This window comes from Manis pentadactyla, chromosome 5 (assembly GCF_030020395.1).
Source record: "Manis pentadactyla isolate mManPen7 chromosome 5, mManPen7.hap1, whole genome shotgun sequence".
Taxonomy (NCBI): domain Eukaryota; kingdom Metazoa; phylum Chordata; class Mammalia; order Pholidota; family Manidae; genus Manis; species Manis pentadactyla.
In genome coordinates, this window is record NC_080023.1 from 168,172,401 (window position 1) to 168,184,238 (window position 11,838).

Genomic DNA, 11,838 nt, shown 5'->3' on the forward strand with positions numbered 1-11,838 from the left:
ATACACAGAACCTACATATATATTACACACACATTCTACACACATATAGATTCTACATGTATATATTCTCCATACATAGAGATTCAACACATGCATTTTAAACAAGTTAACTTTGAGTTCTAACACCTGGGCTCAGAGGGTCTTGTGTCCTGGAAGGGGCACAGCTCCAGAGTCAGAGTGTGGACTTGCTGCTCAGGAACTGCGAGTCAGGCCCTGCTCGTCTGCTCCTCATTCTTCTCATCTTTGAAATGGGGATGACAGTGTCTGCCCTGCAGGGTTGTCGGGAGGACTGGATGAAATCACCATGTATGCAAAGCAGCTGGACTGGCACAGAAGCTGGGACGATTCATTGACATTCATCACACCAATAACAAGGTCTGTTTTGGGGCCAAGCAAACCCCATTGAGCAGCTTCCTGGAACAAGGGTGTGTGCACACATACCCGCACACCCACTCTCCTGCTTGGGGCACATGGGAAAGGGGACAGACCCACAGCCTCTGTACGGGCAGGATGGACCAAGAAGTACAGTGGAAACCTGTGAGTCAGTGACAAGCACAAAACAGTTAATGGGCGTGCCGCCGCGGCTACAGTAATGATGGAGAGATAGAAGCTTAGATAATGTCCGGAAGGCAGGTACATTAGTCAGGGCTCTCTCAGTTCCAAGAGACAGAAACCCAACTCAAACCGGTTTAAGTGGAAGAGAATTTATTGGGTCACATTAAAAAAAAAAATTCAGGGGTGGGTTTGCTTCAGGCATAGCTGGATCCAGGTACTTGAATGATATCATCAGTTTTCTATGTCTCTCTGAAAGATTAATTGAGTTAATTAATATATGTAAACTCTAAACAACACCTAACACACCTAATGCTCTATAGTATCAGCTTTTATTTTATTAGTGCTACTATTGCTACTACTAGTTACCTTATTAGCCCAGCAACACAGAAAGAGCCAGTGCTCTTTCATAACTATTCCTATTAAAGTCTCAGGACTGGTTCTCATTGGTTTAGGTTGAATTGTGTGGTCATCTCTGAACCAGACTGTGTGGTCCATGGCCAGGTTCTGTGACCATCAGTTTCTGTGACAAGGTTCATGTGACCGTCCTTGAGGTTGGGAGTGTTGGGAGTGGGGTCAGCTCAATTCAAAGCCCATGAATGGTGGAGAGGGTCTTCTCAGCAGGAAATGGGGGCCCCCACTAAGGGGCCACGATGGAGTCTCCAAGGCCTGCCTCCAATTGGTCTGCCATCACCTGGGAGCCCTGAGGCCTTGATTCCTCCCCTGCCCTCTGCATTACCTTCTTTGCACAAGGACAGCCTTTAAAGTTAGACATGGTCTTCATACCAAGTTCCATTGCTTAATCAGCTTCACCTCCCTATGTCTCATTTCCCCATCTGTGAAATGGGATGATTATACTTAACTGAACAAGTATCTTATGTCATACTGTATCTGACATTTATTGGGTACTGCTAGCCTCACACTGTTTATGTATCAGTTCATTTAACCCTTGTAACAATGATCCTCAGAGTTAAGTGTAACTATCCCATTTTTACAGTGAGGAAACTGAGGCATGGAGAGCCCCTCATCTGAGGTCACCCAGCCAGCAAGTGGTGGTGCTGATCTGAACCCAGGCAACCTGGCCTTAGAGCCCCAGCACTGCAGACTCTGAGGTAAGGCTCGGTGGCTGCCACATAGATAGGTGCTTTCTATGTGGTGGCTGTCCCTGGCAAGATGTGTTGTCTTTCACCTGCCTCAGTTTCTCTCGTCTATACAATGGCCTCATAGCTGTGGAACAAAGAGAGTGAGCTAAAAGGGGACAAAGTGGCACAGGGGTCTTCATTTCTTTAACAAATACTTACTGAGCACCTGCTATGTGTGGGGACAACAGTGAATGTGACAAACTCCCTGTCTTCTGGGAGCCGACATTCCAGGGCTGGGACGGGCAACAGATGAGTCAATGCTGAGATGAACAGGATGATTTTGGACAGAGTGTGCTTTGGAGAAAATAGGACAGGTGACAGGACAGTGACAAGGTGATTGAGGGGCCTCTAGGATGGGAAGGCATCTGAGCTGAGTCCTGAAGGAGGAGAAGGCCCCCCTTGGAAAGATCTGGATGCAGGCCGGGAGAACCACAAGTGCAAAGGTCCTGAGGTAGGAACTGGCGGGTCAAACCCTGCTCTTGCTGCTGGCTGGGAAACCAAGGCACAAAGAGAGGAAGGGACAGACCCAGGGCCACACAGCTGGTGGGGGTGAAGCTGGGGCTGCATGGAGGAGGCATACGGGGGCCAGGACCACTGTAGGCACACGCAGCGGGACTCTTCCAGGCTGCTAGAGGGGCAGCCTCCCCTTCCTGAGCTGTCCCAGCTGTTGCGGAGGCTGTGCTGTCCTGGTTCCCTTGTTTAATCACAAACCACATTTTTACCCCTCACTTAATTGTGGACCAGATGCCTGTGGACCTGCCACCATCTGGCCCCACTTCTGGCTTGGGATGATGGGGCCTGGTGGCTGTCTTTGAGGGCTAAGTGGGGCATCTTGGCTGAGAGGGTGCCAAGTTTGTTGTAGCCTCAGTGCTGGGACTACTCTGGGCCACGCCTTCACGTTTTGTCTGCAGCGGGGAGGGCACTAAGGGTTGGTGTGAGCATCTATAAGACAACAGTGGCAAGTGCCTGGCATCAAATAGCCCTAATTCCTAAAAGGGCTGGATGCTGTCCCTAGAAGACAAGATTGTCACCTCCTGTGTCTGTCTCAGGAGTAGAGAGAAAGGGTGCAATTCCAGCTCCCAGCAACTTGTGGTGGAGGTCAGAGTCCCCTTGGTGGGCGGGGAGACTGAGGGTCTGAGAGATCCCACAGCATCTGGGTGAGGGAGGGATCCAGTGTGTGGCTCCTGCTGCTCCAAAAATCCCTCCTGTTTCCACACCAGCACCTCATAAACCACACATTTTCACAAGCTGTTGATTGTGACAGGAACAACCCATGGTCTATCTTCCGGAAGCTTCATACTGGGCTGGCTCTATTTGTGAGCCCACGTCAGCTCTAATGTCTTGGGTGATTTGAAGTTAGAACCAGCCCTCCCAGCTGGGGAGGGGAGCTAAAGTGAATTATTTTCTGTGTCCAAGTAATAATAATAATAACATAGTGACAATAATGTTCACTATTATTAAACACTATAGCTAGGAGCCAGGGGCTTTCCATACATTATCTTATTTAAAAATTCACACCAACCTTCTGAAGGAGGCTCTATAATGCCCACTAGACAGATGAGGAACCCTGAGCAATGAGGGACCCATCCATGGCCACACAGCTGGGTGGTGGTAGAGGGAGGATTCGAACCAGACCCATCAGACAGCAGAACCCATGCTTTGGAACATGGGACTTTGCCCAGTAATGTCCTCTTCCGACCTTTGTTTAAGAGCCAGTGCCAGGAGCTGATTCCTCTTTTGCAAGTAGTGTATCCTGGGGATGGAGCCTCGGGAAAATCCCAACAGCAAGTGTCCTGAGCTAGCTACTGGCAGGTGCATGGGTTATGGACACCTACGGAGGGGTGGGAGGTGTGGACGTCAGGGCCCTTGGCCCCCAGGAGCCATGACGTGAAAAGAAACACCCACAGAGGCCCATGTCCAGACCCCTTAACATGCTAGAAGCTTCCAAGCAGCTCTCGAGCAGCTCTCTATCACTCTGCTTCTAGTTCCCGATCAAACAGTGCCACGCCTCCAGAATAACTGCCTCTATCTCCCTGCCTCCACCCGGGCCGGCCCCCATCGCTGCTCCTCTGGACCACTGCAGCGTCTCTCCCTTGGCCTCCCTGCTTCCACCCTTGCCCCATGAGCCATTCCCCACACACAGAGGGATCCTCTTAGAACCAAAAACAGATCATGTCCCTCACTTGGTGAAAATTGCTCCGAGTGCTCCCCTTTACTCTTAGGGTAACCCCTTAAAGCCTTGTCACAACCTCCAAGGCCCCGCATGGCATCTCCTGGTAATCTCTGCACTTCAGCTGTGCTGGCTTCTCCTCTGTTTCCAGAACCCATTCAGCTGGTTCCCACCTCAGGGCCTTTGCACGCACTGTGTCTCGTGCCTAGCTTTCTCAGCCCCCAGATTACACAACTGCCTAATTCTTAGCTCATATATTACCACCTCGGTGCAATGGTGGGGGGGCCTGATTCCCTGGCGCTAAAGTACAACCTGTCTTTCCTAGGTTCTACCCTGGCACCCCTAGGATCCAGTCCACACTGTGGCCAGGGGGAGCTTTCTGAACCCTGAATCTCAGCATGTTCTCCCCTCCCTAAATCCTCTCTGGCTGGACCCCACCCTCAATCCCTGAATACAAAGCCCTGGATGGGGCTCCTGCCTGAACCTCTTCCCTCTTACTGAGTTCTCCTTGCATGCTTGCTGCAGCCAGACTCAACTTCTAGTTCCCCCAGGGGCCAGCCTCTAGGCCAGGGTCACCCGACCGACCTCAGGCAGATTACTCTCTGTGGTGGGGGGCTGTCCTGTGCACCACAGGGCATTGAGCAGCACTCCTGGCCTCTACCCACTAAATGCCAGGAGAACCCTGTCCCCAGTTGCGATTACCAGAATTGTCTCCAGACATTGCCCAGTTCCTGGGGGAGAGCAGAGTCGCCAGGGTGGGAACTGCTGGGCTCAGCTTTTGTCAGCTTGTTCTCTCTCTCGGGCACACTCCCTACCAGCCTACTACCCTCATCCTGTTGCCTCCTCACTGTGCTTCAGATCCCTGTAGACGCCACCCATGACAAATCGTCCCAGTCCCAGGCAGGGTCAGGAGTCTTCTAGATGCTTCCACTATTCACCACCGGAAACTTTTTGATGCTGTCCTGTAATTGTCAGGTCACTTGTTCATTCCCATGGGACGTCAGTGCCCTCAGGACAGGCATAGTGTCTGCTCTGTTCATCCCCGTGTCCCAGGCCCCACCTGGCATGGCGTGGAATAGGGCTCAGTCCACACTTCCTACTCCCTCACCCTTTCCCTTGGTGGTCAGTTAGCCCAAGTCTGCACATAACGGGCAGGTACCAGCCATACTGGAAAGGACCAGACATGGTCCCTGCCCCCAGCCAGGTCACTTTCTGGTGGGAGACACAGACACATCAAGAGGCAAATAAAACAGTTCAAGTTCAATGCTACAGTGAGGGAAACACACAGAGGCATCTAACCCAAAATATGGGGTCAAGGTGGGCTTCCCAGGGAAAGTGACATCCAGAAGGTAACATTTAGACGCTAGAAAGATGAACAGGCTGATCAGCCAAAATAGCGTCAGAATGTCAGTTGCACAATATTGTGAACAGACTAAATGTCATTGAACTGTTCACTTTAAAATGCTTAATTTCATATTATATGAATTTCACTTCAATTAGAAAAGAAAAAAATAGTGCAACAGTATTCCTGGTAGAGGGAACAGAATGTGCAGAAGTCTGGAGGCTGGTCAAGTGTGGGACTTTAAAAAATTGTGAGTTGTTTCACCTGGCAGGAGCCCAGATCTGAGGAGGCAGGTGGTGGACAGTGGTGGTGAGACAGGAGAGCAGGGCAGGGCCTGGGCCACCGTGAAGTTTATATTTTTTCCTGAGTGAGTAGAGAGCCATGGAAGGTTGTAGGTGGAGGAAGGACAGGATATGACTTGGGTTCTATCAGGATCCTTTTGGCTGCAGGCGGAGAAGAGACTGTCAGTGGGTGAGGGTGGGAGCAGGGAGAGCAGAGGGAAAGCCAGTGCAGAGACAGGGTGGTAGTCCAGGCTGGGAGCTGGCTGTGGGGGTCGTGGTCTGGTTTGAGAGTATTTAGGCCCTAAAACTGACAGTCATGCTGGTTTGGTTGTGGGTGGTGAGGGGGAGCATCAAGGACAACAGCCAAGTGCCTCCATTGGAAACCTGTCTGGGGCCTGGCCACCCGCGCAGCCTCCCAGAGCCCTCTACAGGGGCAGGGGTAGGACCCAGCTCTGCCCCCAAGCCCTCTGCTTCCCTTCCAGTCTCCCTCAGGGGCAGTCTTCGTTCACCCAGCATTCCCTGTGTGGCCCCTGGCCGATTACTTGACCTCTCTGGGCTCATTTCTGGAGCATCTGTGCGTCCTTTTCTCCAGGAAGAACACGAGGGTGCAGGAAACCAGCAGCTCAGGCAGAGAACGTTGAAGAACCTGTCCTGCTGGCCTTACCTGCCGCTCCCTGGTACTCAGTAGGCAGAGAGGGCACCTGGGTCATGGTCTGGGCAAGAGGACCTAGCCCAGCCGCCACATGCCCTAGACTGACAATCAGCCCTCTGCCCACCTGAGGGCCTCTTGGCGTTCAAACCCACAATCCCAGGGGCTGTAACCCCGGCCCAGCCTGACTCCGAGCACCACACTCTGGCACAGGCTGTCCAGGCCTTGGGGAGACACAACCTCCCTTGGCAGCATAGTTTGGTGACCAAGAGCACAGGGACTGGAGCCAGGGCCTGAGCGCAAATCCCAGCTCTGCTCACTCCTGCTGTGCAAACTTGGGCAAATGACTCAACCTCTCTGGTGCCCAAAGAACAGGGCCTTTCATGTCCCACACAAGTGGGGCTTTTACCCTTGTGGTAGGTAGGAGTTCCAGTTCACAGGGGACTTGAATTTGATTTCTATTTTCTGCTGTCATTTTGCCAGTCGGGCTGGTTGATTCCCACCTCTTCTCACCACACCTTCCCTTCTTGTCCTGAGTTCCCTGCTTGCCAAGGTGTTGGGAACAGGTGTGAGAGCAGGGACATGCCCCTGGGGCAAGCTGCATCCTACCTGTGAGGTCCCACATGGAGCTGTGGCTGTCCCTTTCCCATCACCTGCGTTCTGGGGTCCTTTGGCTGATTCCCTGCCATCCCTATGGGCTGGCAGGAGACTTCCTAGAATCCTGGAGAAGCTGTTCCTACCTGAGGTTCTGGCTTCTTTGGGCTCAACCCCAGGCCTGGGGCGATGCCTGACCCTCCCCTTCCTGCCCCCACCCTGGAACCTGCCTGGGCGGGTTCTGGATAGGGGAGCCTCACTCATGGCAAGGGGTTTTTTCACAAATATGACTTCTTCCTGCTCCCCTGACTTTGAAACCCTAAAGCCAGGAAGCCTCCTGGGATCCCTACACTGTGTGTCCATCTCTTCCCAGAGGCACTGAGCCCCAACTGACCTGGTCACCTTGCCTGGAGGGGCCGAGGAGGGTGGGGGTGGGGACCTGAAGAAGAGGGCGGAAGCACCAGTGAATGCAGCATTCCCGAACAGTTTGGTCTCAGAATCCCTTTGCATTGTTTTATCCATTAAAAAATTTTTTTTTAATTATTGAACACTCCAAGGAACTTTTGTTTGTGTGGATTATTACCAGTCAATATTCATATTAGAAATGAAAAGTAAGAAATTTTATAAAATACTTATTTTATTTCCTTAAAAAAATTAATCTAGTACATGTTAAATTAATCGCCATATTTTCATAATAAATACCTACATACTAGAATGTTTTTAAGGTAGTGAGAAAAGTGGTATTAATGAAGCTGGTTACATTTTTGCAGTTCCCTCAAATGGCTGCTGGCCTAATAGAAGACATGTAGGTCCTCATATCTGCTTCTGCGTATGGTCTACCGTGATATTTTGTTTTGTTTGAAGAAAACTCAGCTTTGTGAAGGCGCATAGTTGGAAAGGGGGAATATTGGAATATTGTGGGTCTTCTTATTTAATGCTGCACCAAAATTGGCCAGTGTAGTAGTTTCTTAAAGTTTAGTTTAATATGGGATTTAGATACGCATCAGTGAACTTTTCAATCTCTTTATACTCATGTGAGAATGAGTGTTAAAAGGCAAATCATCTTGTGAACCCCCGAAAGGGTCTCAGGGACACCCCGCACCCCCCTGCCCAGGTATCCCTGGATCATGCTTTAAAAACTGCTGAGTTCCCAAAGAAGAAAAGTATCCCATCAGTCTGTAAGGTGCTGGTCGACTCCCATGAGAGACGCTCGAGTACATCAAGAACATGGGTTCAGCTCCCATTTCTGCTGCTTCCTGACTTGGTGTTCGTGGGCAGGTCGCTTTGCTTCTCTGTGCCTCAGTTTTCTCATCTATAAAATGGTGATAACAGTACCTACCTGACAGCATAATAACAGTACACACTTGCTGCTAGGACCTGTGAAAAGCATAGTGTAAATGCAAAGGACTTGTTCATATCAGTCCTTCGTCCTCACACACTCCTTCCTGCCATAGGGCCTTTGCACAAGTTGTTCCCTCTGCCTAAAGCCCCTTCATCCCTGAATTTGCCAAGGGAACTCCTTCTCACTCTTTAGCTCTCAGCTCAAGTGCTCCCTCCTCCAGGAAGCTTTCCCTGACGTCTATCAGAGGACCCCACAGCATGGTTGAAGTTTATATTTTGTAGACTCATTAGGTGATTTTCTATCTCCTACCAGGCCATGAGCCCAGTTGACTGATGCCTTCCACCATAATGGTGCTTGTGTGAAATGAATGTTGTTGAAATAAAATTAATCAGAAAGTGTCATTTTGACTGATACCTTAGCCTTTCCATCCTTGGAAAGCTAAGGCAAAGCTGCAGGGCTCCCTCTGCCTGGACACCCTTTATGCAGGGTTCCCTGAAGTCCTCCAGGGTTGTGCCCCCCTCTGCCAATAGCTCTTCATGCTTTAGGTGGTTCCCTGCCCTCAGCCCACAAAAATCTCTCAAATATCCGAGCTGACAACCCCACTGCTCCCTCTGTCCAAACATGCTGCTCCCCCTTGTCAGTCTCCCTTCAAGACTGCCCAGTCAGGGTTTCCTCCCCTCACCCCCATGCCGGGATGTGTCCCTGGGTCCCTGTCATGACAGCCCAGGGTGTACTGCCTGTGTGTTGTCCTTTCTCCACCCCCCACTCCCCCAGCAGGCAGCATGCCCATCAGGAAAAGACTGTGTCATCTGTGCCCCTCCAGAACCAGGCTTTGGCTCTGGCATCCTGTGTCTGAAGCATATTTGCTAACATTACATGAAAGAAGAAGTTGGGAAGGGTGTCATTGAAGGGGGTTGTATCCGTTTATTTTGGGCTGCAAGTAATAGAAACTCTGCTCAAACCGACTTCATTAAAAAGGAGATTTATTGGCTCCCATAAAAGGAAGGTCTACCAGAATGTGAGCTTCAGTCTTGGTTTGATCAGGGCCCCAGCTGTCTTCCTGTCTATCACCCAGCTCTGTGATTCTGTGCATTGATTTTTTGACTCTGGCTGGTTTTTTCATGATGCTAAAATGGGTACAGCAATTCCAGTCCTCACTCTGCTCAGACACAGAAGGTCTCTGAGTGGCTTCTGAGAATAGCTGGAATGCCTCTTTTCCAGAAGCCCACAGCACCGAGTCTTCTCTAGACTCAATGGACCAAACTGGCCACATGTCCGTCCTTGAGCCAGTGGCCATAGCTGAAGGGTGAGATGTAGAGAATTAGCTTAGGTTTCAAGCCAGGAGGACAGTCAACTCCCCTCAAAAGGAGGGCTGCTTGAGAGAAGTGAGGAGAGAGATGGGGCAGGAGAGTCAAAACAGTCACTCCAGGAGTTTAATTATATTAAGATCGGGAGAATTTTGTTCTTTGAGTAAAGACCAATCCAGGGAAAACTTTGCCAAATGTCTAGATATTTCAGCAGAACCCTGTGTCTAAAGCAAGAAGATAGCAGATTGCTCTGGTCTCTGACTGAATGCCATTGCCTGACCCACAGCCAATTCAAAAAGCCACAAATGACTTTACTGAATATTTCTTAATGTGTTTGTTTTTCTGATTATGATAACAATCCATGCTTCTTGTTAAAATATTTAAATAATGCAGAAAAGTATTTAAGACAGTGGTTCTCAACGAAGGGTGGTTTTGTCCCCCAGGAGACATGTGGCAATATGTGGATACATTTTTGGTTGTTATGACTGGGGGAGGGGAGCAATGAGTAGCAGGCGGTGGAGGAGGGGTGGGGCGCTACTGGCATCTTGGGTAGAGGCCAGGGATGCTGCCAAACGTCCTGCAGTGCCTAAGACACTCCCCTGAAACAAAATATTCTCTGGCCTAAAATGTCGATAGTGCCAATTTTGAGAAACTCTTGACTTGAAAGCAAAGATCACTGAAAATCCTACCACCCAGAAATAAACACTGCTGACATTTCAGTAAACATCCTTTAGGATACTATTTTTAATATATGTGTATGTACATACACAACTAATACAAATTAGATCATACCATTATTAACTCGTATTTTAATACTATTTAATACAATTTTTAATATTTAATACAACTTAATTTACAATACAGTGTTTCATTAGGTTTATAATTGTTTATTTAATGAATCCTCTGTAGTTTGGCATTTCAGGGTTTTTTTTCCCCCCAATTTTCACTATTATAAACAATGCTGCAATGAACACCCTTGTCTCTAGAGGGTGTTTGGCCTACTACATTCTCAGGATAAATGCCCCAAAATTAAATTTCTGTGTTGTTTTAAAATTTCTGCCAATTGAACGTCATGGTGTGTATTGCCATTCTAGGCCAGTCTAATGAGGAAAAGGACATATCACTGTAGTTTTTATTTGCATATCCTTGATTACATGTGGCAGAGTGAATCTTGTCTTCATACATTTTTTAATATATTTCTTCATTTGTGAAAAATCTATTTTATGATAAGGTGTTTACCTTTTCCTATTGTTTTGCAAGAACTCTTTGTATATTAAGGATATTAACCCTTTCTAAAGGTTCCATAATTAACTTTAGAAGAAGCCTCTTTTTCTTTCTCTTTCTTCCTCCTTCTCCTTCCTTCTTTCTTTTCTTTTCTTTTTCTTTTCTTTCTTTCTAGTTCCCTTGTGCTTTCGAAGGATGTGCCTAATGTTCTGGCGAGCTTTTCATGAATTACATTAGGAAATAACTTTTGTAACAAACCCATTTAACAACGATTCTTTGTTCCCGCCTCCTGATAACGCTCAGAGCCACAGCGGCAGCCTTTGCCCAACTCTGTGTCATTAACCCTTGATCTTTTCCTGCTGACTAGCAGATTGCTTTCCGGAGCTGGGAACACAGTTTCATTTTCACCTTCCCACTGAAGGAACTGCTGCTGACTCTGTGCCAGACGGCTGTTTACATAAGAAAGATTTGATTATATTGTACAACCAATGGCAGCCTTTCTCAGAATGAAGAAGCCAGAAACATATAATCAAAGCCATTAACTGTGTACGAAGAAACGCAGCCCACTCTAAATTTCCCACCAATATAATAACAGATTTCCAGGGAAAATTAAGAGCCAGGGCTATGGTTTCCTACTAAAATCATGTTAAGGAAAAGACTTTTAAAACGAGACCATGGCTTAAGCCCAGTTATGCACTCAAATCAGACCAGCCTTGACTCAAATCCCAGGTCTGTAACTATCTTTGTGACCTTGGGGAAGTCACTGACCTCCCCCTGAGCCTCTGTTTCTTGATTTGGAAAATGGCTCTTATAATATCAATCTCAGATATTAAATGAGATGATGCATATGAAGCACTTTCTTATTCAGAATGTGATCAGCCCACAAGGCATAGAGCACTTGATAATGGCAGCAAAGAGGGAGGGAGTGCACACCTTTATGGTCTTTTTTCTTTATGTCAGGAGAAAAGATATTTCTGATGAGCTGAACAAACCTTTGGAGGTAAATTAGCAGCATGGCTAATTCAGCTATTCCATCACTTTCAGACAAGTAAAAAGAAAAAGAAGAAAAAAAAAGGGAAAGGAGTATCGTAGTTTCATCTAATAAGGTTCTTTAATTCCAAGGCATTAATATATAAACAAAAATTAACATTCTTTCCATTTTCCTGCTCTGCCATTCTCAGCAATTTACAGATGCCTCTCTTTATGGTTTCAGGGTGGCTGCTGCCACTCCGGGC

The 11,838-nt window shown here is 48.2% G+C and overlaps 1 long non-coding RNA gene across 1 annotated transcript; it reads right to left on the reverse strand.

Annotated features, from left to right (window-relative positions):
- Positions 1–688: 688 nt before the first annotated feature.
- Positions 689–7,086, reverse strand: LOC118920293 (uncharacterized). The gene is made up of 3 exons (XR_005027852.2): positions 5,471–7,086; positions 1,292–1,388; positions 689–804 (listed from the first exon to the last, which is right to left on the reverse strand). It is a non-coding gene; the product is annotated as an uncharacterized LOC118920293 (long non-coding RNA).
- Between the last annotated feature and the right edge of the window lie 4,752 nt (positions 7,087–11,838).